The sequence below is a fragment of the Urocitellus parryii genome, chromosome 10 (genome assembly GCF_045843805.1).
Source record: "Urocitellus parryii isolate mUroPar1 chromosome 10, mUroPar1.hap1, whole genome shotgun sequence".
NCBI classification, from domain to species: Eukaryota; Metazoa; Chordata; class Mammalia; order Rodentia; family Sciuridae; genus Urocitellus; species Urocitellus parryii.
The window spans coordinates 9997127-10014908 of NC_135540.1; positions in this window are offsets into that span (position 1 = coordinate 9997127).

Consider the following 17782-nt stretch of genomic DNA (forward strand, 5'->3'; position numbering starts at 1 on the left):
GTATTTGTCAATAAATTGTGTATTTTAATGTTGTACAGTAGCATAATCTATCAATATCAATAAGGACAAATTGGCATGAGCCATTCTTTTTGCCTTCTATATTCTCCCTGATTTTTCAATTTCTTATCTCATCAATTAGAGTGCTGTCGAAGTTTTCAGCAACCATGTTTTTTGTCTCTTCCAAATCTATCAATTTTTAAGTATTTCATGCACTATTGAATCCATATGTTTTGGATTGTGTCTGAGAAAATTGATTTCTTTTCCATTGTGTACTATTTCTCTTAATTTCTATAATAAGCAAGATCTTAAAGTACTTTAATATGAATGCAACTCCCCCCATTTTCTTTTGAGTAATGTTTACATTGCACATCTTTTTCCATCTTTTTAAAACTTTTCTGTCTTTATATTTATAGTTTGTTTCTTATGAAATGCTAACTGAAATTCTTGTTTTTAAATCCAGTTTGCCAGTCTCTGCCTTTTTATTGTTATGTTTAAGTGATTCACATTTAGTGTGATTACTGAAATGTGGATCACACTCTGCCATTTTGAAAGCTATTTTCTATTTGTTCCATCTGCTTCTTTGTTATTTTCTTATAGTTTTCTGAATTCTTTGAGGTTAATTTGTCATTGTAATGATTCCATTTTATCTATTTTTTTATATATATTTTTAGTGACTGGTGAGTTTCAGATATGCATCTGTATTTACTCATAGTCAAAAATGCAGCTTTATGTATTATGAGGAATTATAGACAACATATTCTCAATTCTTCCTTTTTTATGATACTGATGTCATATGTCTTTTTTTAGCACATGGTAATTATGCAGAATAATGTGCTTTATTGTGATATATTATTTGATCATTTCACACACCTATTATTTTATTTTTCCTCCCTTTCCTCTGATCCCCTTCCTTTCTCTGATGTCTCCCTTCCACAGTTTCATCATTGCTTTTTTAAATGTCTTAGTTTTATAGATACTAAAGCACTCAATACCCTGTAATATTTTCTTAGAGAACTAAAAATGAATATAAAAATTAAGCAATTAACTTTATCTTCTTTTATTATTTATTTAATTCCCTGTGCTTTTAATTTCTTGCCATAAATTAATTTTTTCTGCCCTGCATCATCGTCTGTCTTTTAGTCTGAAGGGCTTTCTTTAGTATTTCTGTGTCATTTGCTGGCAGAGAATTTTCCCAGTTCTTGTTTCTGTGAGAAACCTGGGCATAGAAATCTATGTTAAAGGGCTTTTGTTTGTTTGTTTGTTTGTTTTGTTCTTGTTCTTGCTTTTCCTGTAGCACTGTAAGTTTGTTACTAAACTGGTATTTTTCTTACTGGTGCTTTTTGGCAAGAGTGAGTTTTACACTAATTTTTCTCTCTCTTCCCTGGTGTTGACTATCTCCTGTTTTCTCTTATAACCTTTAGAATATTTCTCTTTGTTTTGTTTTCACCAGTTTGAATTTGAGGAAGCCAGAGTTTTGTTGTGCTCATTTGTTTTTATTCTGTTTATGTTCTTTGAGCTTCTGGATTTTCAGGTTTAATAGCTACATTACATTTTTTTTTTTAATATCAGCCATTATTTCTTCAGATATTTCCTTTTACCCCCATTTCCTCTTTCCTTTTTTGTTATTCCAAAATATGTTTTATACCATTTGATGTCATTTCACAGCTATTGGAGACTTTTTTTTCATTGTGGTAGAGTATGGACAATTCTTATTTATTTTTATTTTTTATGTTTAAGTAAGAAAAAACATAAACTTTATATGTATTTTTTCTTATAAAGAAAGCTCGACTTGTTGGATAAGTGGAAAAAAAATTCACAGTCTTCATGAGTAAACAATATTTACTTGATCTGAGCTGTGTACCATGTGCCAAAGAAGGGTTGTGAAGGGGACTTTTATCTTCATAGGAACAAAATGCTAAACTAATTTTAAGTGGACTTAATTAATGCTGGACATTTCCACAGGGAGAAGGCAAAAGGACTTCAAATAAGTCAGTAGAATGGAGGATGAGACTGGTCTGGGAAGTGGGCAGCGAGCCCCACAAGGACACACCGGCCACCACCAGTGGAGAGGCTGCACCTACGAGGTTCCTGCCTTTGGCCGCTTCAGGACAAAGAGCTTTGGAGAAGCGCCCTGCTACTGACTGACCTCTGGCCATCACCACTGCATAGGATGTCCGCATCACATCCCAGGAGTATGTCCCCTGCTGCCTGGCGACCCTGGTACTCACAGATTTCTAGAGATGTCTGCTCAGAAGGAACAGTACAAAGTAGAGTCCATCAGGCGAGGACTCATGCCTGAAACAAGGTGGCAGTTCAAGGTTGACAGCTGTGAAGTTGGGGAAGGACACTGGTAGACAACTAGGACCTGGGGCCAATGGTACCTGCCTGGCCTAAACTGACCCGCCCGAGTTCCAAGTGCTGCATGCTGAATGGCATTTTGAATTTGGATTCTTCCAAGTTTAACAGCCTTATCACATCTCCATCTGGGAAATGCCAAAGCTACCAGCTACGTGGCCTCCACCGGCTGGCACCCCATGCCTGGGTGACATCAGCTGTCACTGAGGTCTCTCCAACACCACAGTCCAGCACGAAGGTCCACCAAGCAGCCACTTTAAGGCTTCATTCATCCCTGCTACCTTGCTTTATCATTTTAACGTTTCCATTATTCTTTGCCATATTTTCCTTCTCTCTTGAAATGACCCACTTGCTCTCAGATATTGTTGCCTTTCTTTATTTGAGACTTTAATGTATTCATTGTATTTACTCAAATTCCCTGGCAGAGCGTCACAGCCCCCTGGTCGTATGGGAATGGGGTCTGTGGAAGCTCTGTCAGCTCCGAATGTCCCCCGCCCCATTCTGTTAGGCCTTGCAATCTCTGGTTGAAGCCCAGAAGTGGCATAGAACAGCAGGCTGGAGGTGAGTTGTTTCTCTGCTGGGAGGTGAGCCTGCCCTTCTTTGTGCTTGTCCCCTGAGCGGGCTTTGTTTCAACCTCTTCAGGGGCTGGTCTGGTTTTGAGCGTGTGTAGTGCGGTGGCTTTGCATGCTGTACCCAAGCTGCGGATTGTCGCTGTGAGGGCTGCTTGTGAGGCTTCCTCCACACAGACTCACTGCCCACTGCCATCTCTAGGGCTTTAGTCCATGATATACTCCAGAAGTACTCTGCGGATGCATTCACTCAACACTTGCTGGGCTAAAGTTGGGGGATGGAGATGAGGGACACGTTTTCTGCTGTGTCCATTGACCCTGAGTCTAAGTCACTCGGTCCCTGGGGCTCTGGGAGAGTCCTTCAGAATTATTGTGCTCCTCCACAAGCTGTAGTTCTGGTTCTAGGGTGTACCTCTGCTCCTCCGTAGAAGTAGACCCCTATTTTTCCATATGCAATGGTTGTTTACAGTGTCTTTGGGGTGACAGTTTTGGTTACCCTTCAGTTGAAAATGAGAAAGGTTTTTACCCTATAGTCAAGACCTTGGAGAACATTTTTTCTGTAAATGTTTGTCTCATAGTGTATGTGATTCCCCTACCCATGCTTTTAAAGGAGATGAACTTTCTTAGGACTCAGGGGGAGCTTCCTTTGAATTAAAGTAAAATGGCCAACAAGAAAGTCTGATGGTCCTTTCTCTGGCCAGTCAGGACATCTGAGTCTTGTGCCAGTATGTCCTCAGCCACTGTCCATTTGTCTACAGTTCAGGATGAATTCTTCTCAGCACATATCCTGTGTCCCCTGCCACTGGTAATGTTGTGATTCCATCCCATGCTATCTGCAGGAATCTATGACATCTTAGATTTGGGGTTCTGTGATTGCTCTGAAATTTCAATATTCTGATGATCTCAAAGTAATGAGCCTAATTTTGCCTGGATTTTTTTTTTCTTTTGTAAGTGGAAAACAATGATCTTTGTAATTCTATGTATTCTTGAGATGAAAATAAAAGTAAATGTAAATATTTAGAGGATCTTGCCTTTTATAGCAGAATGAACAAGTTGCTCAAACATTTAAAGTTTTACTATTGACACAACAAGAATGTAGAATACATATTTTTCATACTAGGAATTAGAAATTTCCCTAAGGTAAAATATTTGAAGTCAAAATATTGGACTAGATGCTTTAAATCTTTGTTCTAATATACAATATTAAAATATATAAATCATGAAATATATGAATACATGAAATATATATTATCAAACTTGTGAGAAGTAAAGTTTTCAAAATTTTAGAAGTCTTTTTATAGCAGGTTCCTGCATTAATATTAACTCTGGGCATGCAGTGAAGAAATAAATAAGCTGATGATGTAGGTATGTGCATTAGATAATCAATAGATTATAGTAGCTAACATTCCAGGTGAACCTTTGAAAGTACCTGAAGAGATTGTGAATTATTCCACAAATTTTTTAAAAAAAATTTACAAAGAAAGAATTTGAGTGTGTACAGCTAGAGAAATTAAAGAAAGATCATAACAGTCTGAATAAAATACTGTTTATTCAAATAGAGCACTCTAAATATCCAAATAACATTTTATCTAAAGAATATTGATTTCCCTTTCCACCTACCATTTTTCTTTGGGTCTTGTGCATAAAGGCAATTATCATTTAGATTGTTTTTAGTCTTTTGAGACCAATGAGAAATATCTTAACACAGAAATGTACACTTTACTTTCTCATAAATTGGCTTGTTTTACAGTCCTACCTTTCACTCTGACTCATTATATAGATAATTTTAAGTATGTATTGCAATATTTCTGCCAGATCTTTTAATTTATATTTCAAAGAAGTTCCTACCTTTAAGGAAAATACTTGTCTGTTAGAAAAATTTACTAAATTTTTGGTGACATATTTTCTTCAAATATTTTATCTTTTAAGTTTCAACATGGGCAAGCATATCTATGTATTTGGGATTTTATAAGCATAATTGTTATTTTGTAAATTATATAATTATTTTTAATGAGTTGAGAAACAAGAATTTAAAGTATTCACATAGCAAATTGATTTAAAGTTAGAGATATGAAAAATCAATGCTTATATAAAGTATTCTATGTCCTAGTTAGTACATTAAGTATTATCACACTAGTATTTTTTGTGCTCTAGATTATTTTATTGAAAACTAATTCAGTGAGTTTAGTCATCCCAATTTTGTATATGATTAGATTAAGGCAAGGGTGACTCAAGACCACCTAATTAAATTTGGTGGTCATGATTTTATACCAGTTCTTCTATGTTAATATCTACATGCTTAATTACAAGTTGATACAGCTTTCATTTACTTTTTGTCAAAAATCATCACACAGAGTATATGCAGAATTCACAGACATGTTTATACACTGTCATAATTAAAATCAATTGTTAATGAGGTTAGAGGAGACATCAAATTCAATATATTTATTTAAATGTACCATACATTATGCCTTTTGAAGACTTCATTCTACTAGATCACAGAATCAGTTTACTTCATTATTTTAAGTCAATGCTGTATAGATCTTGGTATATGAAAAAGACATTTTTTTAAATTCATGCCCTTTAAGGTCTGAGTTTTCAGTAAAAAATTATTTATTTTAAAGAAGTGTTGGATCTTGGATATATCCAGGTATTTTGCTATTGACATTTCATTCTTGTTGACTTTACATAAACTAACACAAAAATGAATTCATATACAGAAGCATTCTATTTCTGATTTCAAAAGATTTCCTATCTGAGACAAACTTTTAAATTTCAGGTTCTCTAAACATATCCATTCAATAAAATAATTAAACATAATCTAAATGAAATTTTCTAGGCTGGGTGAAAGTCATAAATAAGGAATAAAGTATTCATAGTATGTACCTTCAATGAATAGTGTACATAGTATGTACCTTTAAGGCAGAAAAGTGAAAGGATAATTGAATTAGCAAATAAAATCAAATGGAATACAATGGTAGACGGGTACAACAGAAATCTTCATCTGAGGTCTCCAGTGTATTCTGGAAAGTAGGAATGTCCCCCTCCTTCTAGAAAAGATACTTGATACAGCATTGAATTTTAAAATATAACATAAACTGTATTCATTAAAAATAAGCATAAGTTTGACAGTCATTTGTACTTCATTGTGTTTTGAGAATTCTCTGCATTGTCTGGATCCTGAGCATGTGTCATTTATGTATGTTACAACCACTTTCTCCTAATCTGCTGTCTATCCTTTCTATGTTTTAGTAGTCCATCTTTCAAATAGATCATGTTTTTACCTTAAACCAGGTCCAAAGTATTAATATATTGTGCGTTTGACATTCTATCTTTGGAATCTTATCTTTTATATGTTCTCATAAAAATAATAATTTCAGGCTTTACTTTATAGTCTATAATCCATAGAGACTTAATTTTTTTTGTATGATGAGAAATGTGTATTGAAGGTTAGTGTTTTGCACAAGGTTATTGTTTTCCATACCAATTTTGGCAAAGTCTATTGTTTTAATATTGACTAGTCTTGGAATCTTTGTTTTCAAAAAAGAATATCCATCTATCTATCTATCTATCTATCTATCTATCTATCTATCTATTTTATAGGCATTTTTATTCATACCCCCTAAGTCTGTTTTAGTATGCATCCTATTTATTGTACCCTTAGCTAGGTTGTAACCTTGTTTTGCAGTATTAGAGTTAGGTAGAGCAAATATACTCTTTTTTCAAAATTGGTTACTCAAAGCCCTTTCTTCCTCTATGAATTTTGAATTCACTTCATTGATATCTACCCAAAAAAAAGAAAAAAGAAAAAGAAAGAACCATGTGAATTTTAATGGTAGTGTGATGAAAATTTAAGTGAAGTTGAATACAAATGACATCTTATAAATTCTGCTCTGCTTTGTTCATGCAAGAGATATATATTGTGAGCACATAAATTGACTGACTTGTTCTTCTCAAGTGTGGTCAGAAAAGAGAAGTAAAAATGACTGTGAACCAATGATCGTATAATGAAAAATAAGATTTGATTTGTTCTGATCCTTTATAAAATTTGAGATAAAAAACATGATTACAGAAACTGTGAGAATCTTCATGTTTTATTGTACTATACTTAACTATGTCCATGAACATCATACATGTTTGAAATTTGGCAATTATACTGGATATAAGCAGTCATGTAAGATTTATGAATCTGTTTTGATCTATTAAAAAAATTGTAATTTTTAATCTTCAGGTATTTTCTCCATATTATTATTTTTTCTTCTTTTTGATTTGAATTAAATGTATGTTTTATGATTCTTAGATGGTGTGTTCTCCTTTTTTATTTTTTCTTTCTTTCTTGTAGTCTTTAAAAATTGGAATTCCTTGCCTTAATATCCAGTCACTTCCTCAACCCTGATGTTTGATTCCTCCTTAAAGTCCATCTCTTTGCTCATGTATGCAGTCTCCACCTTCACTCTATCATTTAACATTTGAGTACATTATTTAAACACTTTGGCTTATACTTCCAGCATCAGCATTATTTTCTTGCCTTATTCTCTTGATTGCTTTATATCTTGAAAAAAGCAAATATTTCCATTATTTTTGGTATATGAATACATTTTGATTAAATGATGAGCATCATATGCAGAGCAATGGAAACTGGATATCAATTACCTAATTTTTGAAATGCTTTCGTGGTTTGGCCATTCATGTGGGAAACGAAGTTTACTCAGGAGTGTCATCTGATTTGTCATTGCCATTGATATCATTCCAGGGCCTTGGTTACTGCTGCCACTGACTGAGTTGCTTGCCTCTGTGCCTAGTTCCCAACCAACCTCCCACACCTGCACTTCAGAGCCCCTCTCCATGATGTTTATCCACCCTCCTGCTGTGAACTTCTCCTTTTGTTACTCCTTTCTAGGCTCATCTTAGGGTTGAGTGGCAAGTTCTCCACCATTTCCAGCCTAATTGCAGACAGTCTGTGCACCTGGTGTTCAGCAGAGGCATTTCTGTGTCCTAAGCCCTGCTTTATGTGTGAAGTTGTAGTTAGGTGGCAATTTTTGCCCTCTTTCATCAGTAGCTGTGCTCAGGTTGGTGTTGGTATTGAATTCTGGGCCAAGGAGATTTCCTAGCTCTGTCCTTGTGAGACAGCATTTTTTCTTCTACCCTTATTCCACAATGAGTTATTGCCAGTTGGTTTCCTCTCTTTTCCCAAGTGTCTGGGATTTTGATTTGTAAGAGAGTGTAGTAGGAGATGGTGGTGTCCTCAAATAACACTCATCATCTCCTGAATATTGACAGCATGAGCAGGACTCCCTCTGTCCCATCCTCTTCCCCAATCTTACTGGGGAGCAGAAAATATATCCCTGTATCTGAAGCAATTCAAAATTACGTCCCAGTCTCAGTCTTAAGCTTTGGATGACAGTTACCAGTTCATCCTGTTACTGGTTCCTCTCCAATGCTCTTTAACAAAAGAGAGAGGAGGCATGATCTGCCTTGTTTTGATGGAGATTTCCCTCTTTAGAATTCAGGTGAGTTATATTCTTGCCCTCCTCTGGTCTCAGAAAGACTGGTTATTTAGTTGCTTTCTGATGGACTGAATAAAGTCACAGTTTTGCAATTTATTTGAATTAGTCTTGATAGAATTTGCAGTCATCTTTGTGCTCTCGTTTATACTAGAGTAGTGTGTTTTGGGGGGGGCCAGGGGTTGGATTTTGTGTGTGTGTGTGTGTGTGTGAGTTTTCTTTATTATTCATTTCATAGTGCAGGAAATCCAACTCAAGGCCTTGTGCATGCTAGGCAAGTGTTCTTCCACCTTCTCCACTCTCAGCCATCTTTGAGCTCCATCCCTATCCCAAACTAGAGGAACTTTTAGATAGGCTGATATGTTATAAAGATAATACAGGGAAATAACTTAGAAATCTTAAGGGTTAAAATGCTACATAATAATTGTCCTAACTAATCTTTTCTAAGTTCAATATTCCATATGATAATTGATTTCTAAAACAAATTCTCTGGTATTAAAACATTGTTCTTATACTATTGGCTGTTTGTGGTCAGACTGGTACAATAATTAATGAGCCATTATTCTGTAGAGGTTCTTCTGTATAGCAGTTTTTGTGTTTGGCCGCCTGGGTTTGAGTTATAAATTCAGCACTTGTGTGACTGTAAAATTTGTTTCAACTTTTTCAGCTCAAATGGAGAGGAAACAAATAATTGTTTATGTGATTATCAAAAATCATGCACCATAATGTTCTGTGAATTTGATTGCTCCTGCACATTTGGAGAGGTAAGGCCCAAAAAGAAAAGTTATTATTATCTAGAAAGTCCCTGCTATGAATGTCTGGGGCATAAAAAATATTAATATGTTTACTCAAAACTCATACTGAAAATCATATCCAGAATCTCCCTTAGTTTGATAGAACAATCTAGGATATGACACCATTCTATCCTATTATCTTCACCTTCAAAGAACACAGCTTTGATAGTCGGACACATTTCTACTCTCTAAGCTATTCTGCTTGGGCAATTGCCTCTTCGCGTTGAAAAAAAGACTAGTTTATCATTTAAATGCAGTGCATCAAAAAAAATACAACACATGAGTTAAGTATATTACAATAAAATATGAAGATTCTCACAGTTTCTGTAATCATGTTTGTATCTCAATTTTATAGAGGATCAGAACAAATCAAAATCTTATTTTTTATTATATGATCATTAGTTTACAGTCAGTTTTACTTCTCTTTTGTGACCACACTAGATAAGAACAAGTCAGTCAATTTATTTTCTCAGAGTATATATCTCTTGCTTGAACAAAGCAGAGCAGAACAGTCCAGTTAGAGATAACATGATATTAAATAAGAAAAGCAGTTGTTAGTGTTACTGGGATCTCTGCATTTGGGAGGATGATAGCTGGTGGAGCCATAAAGATATGTGAGGTTGGATAGAAGATGCTGTTGATGGTTTAACTTTAGCTTCCAGAAAACAGATGCTAAAGCAAATTAATTTGTATGAATCCTTATCAGGGGGTAGAATCCCAGGAGAGCTGGGGGTAAAAGAAGATTGTGGAAGGGAAAAAGGGAGGGTAAATATGAGGAGCAGCTCATCCAGTCAAAGATCAGCAAGCACAATTGTGAGGCCGGTCTCATCTGGGTGGCTACCAATGTTGGGAAGAACACTCTGCCCCATTTCATGCAGTAAAGAAAGATTGCTTTTTATTACTCTCATGTTTCAACACTTCTGAACAATAACAATTATAAAACATTGCTCTCAGAAAGCAAAGCCAGAGGACTCTCAACATATTTCACAAAGGCAATGTGTACTATGTAAGAATTCATCAACCACCATATCAGTAGACACTTTACTTCCTTATATTTTTTTTACAAGGAAACCTCTGAAATCACAATTCCCTGGTCTGGTAGTGCTGTGGGCCTGGCCAAAGCACGAACCTGGTGGTCTCCATAAATAGGTGAAACTTGAAGGACCCATTAAATTTTAATGTTGATATTTTAATAAGAATATGAATAAAGACATATCATTACACTATCAATAGCTTCAAGGGGGCAGTGACAGTGACCTGGATTTAAGACCTTGCAGAGTGTATAAGTTCTGCCTGAAAATAAAGCAAATGTGTGGATCTGGGTTTGTGAACTGGAGCTGGTAAATGTAATACTCATGAGATTTCTAATTGCAGTCCTTTTGATAAGATGAACAATCATACACTTCAAGCAAACCTTGATAGGATTAGGATTTTTGAATGACAGTGATAATGAATTTAATAAATGGGGTACTTTAAATGGAATTCATTGATTATCAATAGTTCGGTCAAAGAGAAAAATATGAACTGTACCACAGAATTCCAGTGAGTGTCATTTGTAGTGTGCAGTATGGGTGTAGACCCAATGCATAAGGTTATACACAGCTTTCATTTCAGCCACATGTTCAGCTTCCCACCCTCAAATGTTGGGTCATGTTCCTGGTATTCAGAGATAAGGGACTTTGTCATTTTTATGGATAAATGTCAGAACACGCTGCAAATTTATGATTATTCATGTGGACAAAAAAAATTCAGTTAAATGCCTTCCTTTTAATAAGTTGTTTATCCCACTCTTCTTTATTTTGGTCTGTTAGAGTTTATTGTGTTAGTTTATATAATAATCTGTATTTTCTCTCCTTCAAAAGCATAGTATGTAGGAGAAGGATGAACATACAGTGGAATTTGTCATGTCTAATGATAAGGTTTAGAAAGAATGAGTAATTTAATAGGCAGACTAATAAGCATCTGAAAACAAGAAATGTTGGGATAAAAAAGGAGAAATCACAATGCAAGCTAAGAATAGATAAATGAGGACAACTATATAAATTGAAAAGTTTGACATATTCCATGAAAATTACTAGTATTCCTTATAGGCGAAAATGGAAAAGCTAATATATTCTTGACTGAATAGGGGGAAATGCCCAAATACACAACGTCTGAGGTATTTTAGAGTTAAGCAATTTAGTTTGAGTGGATTATAAGAGTTTTGCTGCAGGTTGTGAAGGCAAAGTATGGGTTCATGTAGGATGTTATGTCCAAAACCAAATGATTTGAAAGTAATCTAAGAACTTACATTACACCAAAATTTTAAAGTTTTTATGCCATTGACTCAGAAATACAGAGACAAAAATGGAGCACTAATGATCTTGGAAAGAATTGATACAGCTCATATCATTATCAGTGAAAGAAGATACTAAACACAAAAGAAGAGAGAATTTTTGTATGAGCTCATAATTTTTCAAATTATAATTGAAAAATCACAGACTTAAGATATTAAAATATTTAAATATAGAAATATGCTTATGTGATTCTCATGGAAAACTCATTTATTTTTAAATTTTAATGTTGATATTTTAATAAGAATATGAATAAAGACATATCATTACAGTATGAACTATATAAAATTTAAGCTTTTTAACTGCAGGTTGATAAATATGATTTAAATCTCTTTTTATCTTAAGAACTCTATTTCTATTTTGAATTTAATTCTATAAAGATAGGATCAGTTATTTAATGTTGCCATTCTAAATGTGTCACAGAGGAGAAAAGCAGAAAAAAAAAATCAACTTTTCTTTCAAAAAAAGCTACTAATGTAGTAAGGATTTTTTTCCTTCTTTTTATTCACTTGAATAAGGTTATGGACCCTAAGTTAAATTCTGTATGATAGAGACAGTATCTGTTTTAGTCAGCTTTCCATTATGGAATAAATACCTCATATAATCAACTTAAAAAGACAAAGGCTTATTCTGGTTTAGACTTTCAGACCTTTCAGTCCATAATCAGTTGGCTGCTAACCTTGGGCCAGTAGTGAGTCAGCACATAATGGCAGAACAAAATCATTCCCTTCACAACCAAGATACAAATAAGGGAGATGAAGAGGAAGAGCCTGGGATCCCCTAGATCCCTTCAAGGCCTGCTCTTAATGCTCTAAAGACCTCCCAGTGGGCTCCACCCCTTAAAGGTTCTACTACCTCCCGATAGTGCCACAGGCTAGGGAGAAGCCTTCAACACGTGAGCCTCTGGGTGATGATCCAAGTCTAAATTATAACAGTATTTGGAATATCTCACTTGCCCTGGGTTTCTTATCACACCAGAATGGAATCAATCATTCTACATAATAATAACTTCAAGTGTTAACATTTGAGTTAGCATTTTGAGACATCCTTTAAATGATAAATTGAATCTGCAAATTCTGCAATCACTTACAAATATTGAGTTTGGTAGCATAATTTCCTAATGCAAATATTGCCAGAAATATTCTAACATACTGAGAAAAAGACAAAGTACATTGAAGCAAATCTTTTTATAAGATCAATTATATAAGCGTAGAGTACATGGATTTTATATCAGTTTATACTTCAATTTGCTCTTTTTGTAGTCAGAAAATAATGCATTATGTATGATTTCCTTTCTCTTGATTTTTAACGTGAAATGTGGAGTATCCAATAATATATATATTAATGATATAAAATATCCAATCATATATATAATATATTAATGATATAAAATTGTCTATATAAATATAATGCATTATTAGCATATTAAAGCTATATTAACAATATATTAATGATCTTTATATCATTAATGACTTCAATATTAGCAAATTGTAGTAGAATAATTGCTAAAATTAATTAGTGATTTAGTAGTTTTATATTTCCTATAATGTTATATTTAAATTATTTTTTTATTTTATTAAAATAATAACTATCAATTAGAAGTCTATCAAAAGAAAATAAGAAAATAAATGTTTATAATGCAAAATATTTTATAGTGATAAGTGGATACATATTTAGTTGATGAAGAATGAATAGCCTTTGGGAAAGGTATTGGTCTCACAATCTCAGTTAATTTTAGGACATAGCCTTCTCTGATGTTTTGCACAATTTAAACTGTGTCATGCCCTTACAACCCATGCTCTATAATTATTTTATATTAGCATTTGATCAAATCCATTATTGTTCTCCCATTTTCATATGAAATTTTTTCCCCTCAAGAAAGATCAAATAGAAACCATCTCTGGCATGACCACATTGAAACAATGTGGTATATTATATTTGGTATAATATATTTGGTATATTAGTTAATGTAGTTTAAAATTGATCTTATAAATAATTAAGGCTGACCAATGAAGAAAATCTCATGAAAAGAGCAATATATATAACTACATTTTCATAAAAAAAATTTAGAACCCAACTTGATTCCTGCATGCTTCTAAATCTTTATACATTTTCTTTAAAAATTTTTGTATACATTATCTTAAAGCTAGGCAGCATTGTCTTATACTTTTAAAAAAGTTTAGCCAAAGTTTTTACAGAAGAACTGAAGACATGATAATTATTGTGAATTAGGCATTAAACTGATAGTTTTTAAATAAATCAGTACTTCATCTGAATTCAGCTGAAGCTTCATTCTCTTTTACATCTGTTAATATCCTCAAAAGACAGTACATCTAGTTTTTCCAGTAGTTGTCTGAAGCATACTGGCTGCTCAGGGTACCTAGAAACTAGCCCAGTGATCTAGAACCTACAATTTTTGAAAAACATTCTGAGTGGATTGAGAAGATACTCTGCATCTCTCCACCTGGGAGTTTAGCAATTGCTATAGGTTTGATATGAGCTGTCTCCCAAAAGCTTATATGCATTGGCAAGAAGGTTTAGAGGTGAAAAAAAATGGATAATAGCCTTAACTTTATCAGTGCATTATCCCCTGATGGGATTAACTTGTAACTGTAAGTAGGTAGAAGGTGGCTTGGGGAGGCAGATCACTGAGGTGTGCATTTGGGGCATATACTTTGCTCTCTTGCTCTCCAGCTCTCATTCTCATTCTCTCTCTCTCTCTCTCTCTCTCTCTCTCTCTCTCTCTCTCTCTCTTTCTCTCTCCTCTCTCTCTCTCTCTCTCCCTCCTCTCTCTGTCTCTCTCCTTCGTGTTCTTGTCCCAAGCTGCTTCCCTCTGGCACACTCTTTCACTCTTTCTACTTCACCTCAAGACTCAAAGAACGGTGCAGGCTCTCTCCGGACTGGGACCTCTGAAGCCATGAGCCCTAATAAACCCTTCCTCTCCTATGTTGTTCTTGTTAGGTTTGTTGGTCACAGCAGCAAAAAAGCTGATTAAAACAGCAATGATCCTAGCATTGGGACTATCTTGAGGTATTTTGGGGTGTAAAAGGAAAATGAATACTCAATTTTCTCTAATTTATTTTTAATTTTTTTAATGGTGACTTCCCCTTCTTTGATAGTGCCCAATTCCATTGACCAAAGTTAATTCCAATTAAATAATGGCATAATATAATGTTCAGTTAGAAAATATAAAAATATAAAAATTTGATTATTTTATAAATATATAAAAATTTGATTATTTCTATATGCTACAAGAAAAATACACATCACACTTTATATGTTGCTTAAAAAGTATAAACTGTAGATTATTTCCCTCTTTATGGAGGAAGAAAATTTGAAAATGTGTATTTATTTTGAATAAACAGCCCAGGACCTGAATATTAAAATTATTCTGTATGCCATTTATGAAATACCTGAAGAAATTGATTAATAAAGAGATAGACTGTAACTTAAAGTACACAGGAACTAAAGAACACATACACTACAGTTATTTTCTTTTTTCTTTATATTGTTCCTCTCTGTATTAGGATTATACACAAATAAATCAAATTTCACTTTTATCATAAATTATAATCACTTTAAATTTTAGAAATTCAAAGCATTAAATGTTTTTATTGTTGTTTTATACAAAAGACACTTTTTTTTTAGTTAAAAATGTAAACTGTGAAATTTATACTCAATTAAATATTTTTAACCAGATACAGGAAAAAAATAAAAAGATTCTGAAGGAAATCCTGCAGTTAAAATGAAGGAGTAAAGCATACATTTCCTTGACATCAACACAGAGCCCCGTTTGTCCTCACATCAGATTCCCATCCACCCTTCCCCAAGCTCTCCTCCCTAACTTCATCCTTTCCTGTTGCCCCAATTCTTTGACACGGGTGTGCTGCTGTTTCTCTGTATCTATTTCCATTCTTAATTCTGTTCCCTCTCCTAGGAGTTCTTTTCCCAGAATTTAACTGGTTAATGTCCTAAAGGATACCCTTTTGGCCACCTTAATGATGATCTTCTTACTCACTCTTTGAATTTATTCATTGTAATTGACAGAATCTGAGATCCTGATGGAAGCACAAATTGGAAAGCCCATGCGTGCAGCTACATTGGACTACATTTTCCTCTCTGTTCTTAGTGATATAACAGAGTCTATCACAAAATATGCTCCCATCAAAAATTTATTGAATGAACCCATACAAATTTAGAATTCCACAGTGCAGTGAACTCAAAATTATGTTTTATATTCCTTCATCAAATATGAAGGGAAATGAAAACACTTTTTACTTAACAGAGAACAGAGCCACTGAGGTCTGCCATCCTATTTCCCCCTTTTAACTTTATTAAGTAGGAAGAATAACTTCCCTCTGCATAACTCACGAAGATATTCACGTTGCAATTTCTAATTTCAGGCAAAATGTTATATTACATTGCAAGAAAGTATTTACAAATACATTTAAGATTTCAATTCTTAATATAGGTGAATTTTCCTGAGACTAAATCTGGTATTAATATATTTACATGGGCCCTTAAAAATAGCAGAAGGCGGTGATAATTTTACTCAGAGAGATGAAGAGGAAGAAAAGCAGGAGAAACGCAAACTCCTTGATCCAGGGTTACTTGACTCGAAAAAGAAGATGACCAGGAAAGAGGGAATGTGGCCTCTAGAAGCTGAGAATGACCTTTGTCAAAGCCAACAAGTAAAAGAGGGCTCAAGTCTCACCAAATGAATTGTGCAATTAATGGGAATGAATCTAGAAGTGGGTTTGTCTCCAGAACCAATTTTGTTGATACCTTTATTTGGAATTTGTAAAAACTGACGAAAAAATATCAGGTGAGAACAACAAAGTAATGACCTACAGAAATAAAATAAATTTGTGTTGTATTATGTCTTTAAGTCGGTGGTATTACAATTAGCAATAAATAACACAATTATGAGAATCATGATCATTCCCTTTGCTTTGCTATTATCATGATCCTTTTTAAGTTATTATACTTTATCTTATTTCTATTTAATATTTTAAGCACACATTCAGAAACACATTTTAAAAAAAAAAGTTCCTTAGACTTCCATATTTTATTCATTAAGGTTTTAAAGTAAACTTTTCATGAGTACATAATATCACTCCTATCTATTAGATTATTTTATTTTTTGTAAATTAATATAGAAAACAATGACATAATTTTAATGTGTTTTCCAAAGTAATATAAAAGCATATTTAGAAGATGAGTTTTAAAGAACAATATTATATATATATGAAAATTGGAATATTGGCAGTTAGTAATTGGGAGGAACGGAATATTAAAATCTGTGTATAGACCGACATTGAGAAAAGCATGTAAATAGTGAAAACAAAGGAGCCAACATGAAAATTTGATTGGCTTAAATAACAGAAACGAGGGAAGAAGAACATTTATTTAGAGCCATAACATATTAAAGATTTCATTGTTGTTTTTCAATTTGTTTTTTTTTTTTCAGTGTAGAGTTTTGGATTGGGATTTTGGATACTTTATTCAAATACCACCTTGATCTGACATAAGGTCTTCAATAGGTCATTTTGTTTCATAGACAGAAGGCACATTATTCACCATTTACTCTGAAAAACTATCAATATTTCTTTCCTGAAGCATAACAATTTCAAGCAAGCTATATACTAGATTAATGCTTACTTTTGGCAAGGAAATTTTTTTATATAGTAACAGAATAAGAAAATTTTAAAAAAGCTTTTCTTAATTCATGCATATTTCTCACTGGGAAATAAATATGTATATGGAGAAAGAAGTTCTTTTGTGCTCATTTTGTTTTGTTTGCTTGCTTTTGCTTTATTCATGAAATACTTAGCCTTTTATGACTTACTCTACCAGGATAAGTTACACTTGTTTCATTATATGATGATATTTTGACACTATTTTTATATTTTAGGGTTAGAAATTTGTCATGGAATTATTATTTTTCTATGGAAACTTTTTGGATAATTGATTATGCTCTTTAAAGCCAAATTTAGAATACTAATTGTGTAGTAATGGTTAAAAATCCATTTATTATCCAAATATTGTAATAGGTATTGATCTGTTAATTCTCTTCCCAGCTGATAGAACCATTATAATTCTTTTCTTAATGATGAAGGAAATGAGATTTAGTGAAATTGAGTAGCCTGTTTGAACTAATAGACTTACTGTGATTTGGAACTCAAGTACTGTCATTATAGAATACATTTCTTGACCCGTAAGCTAAC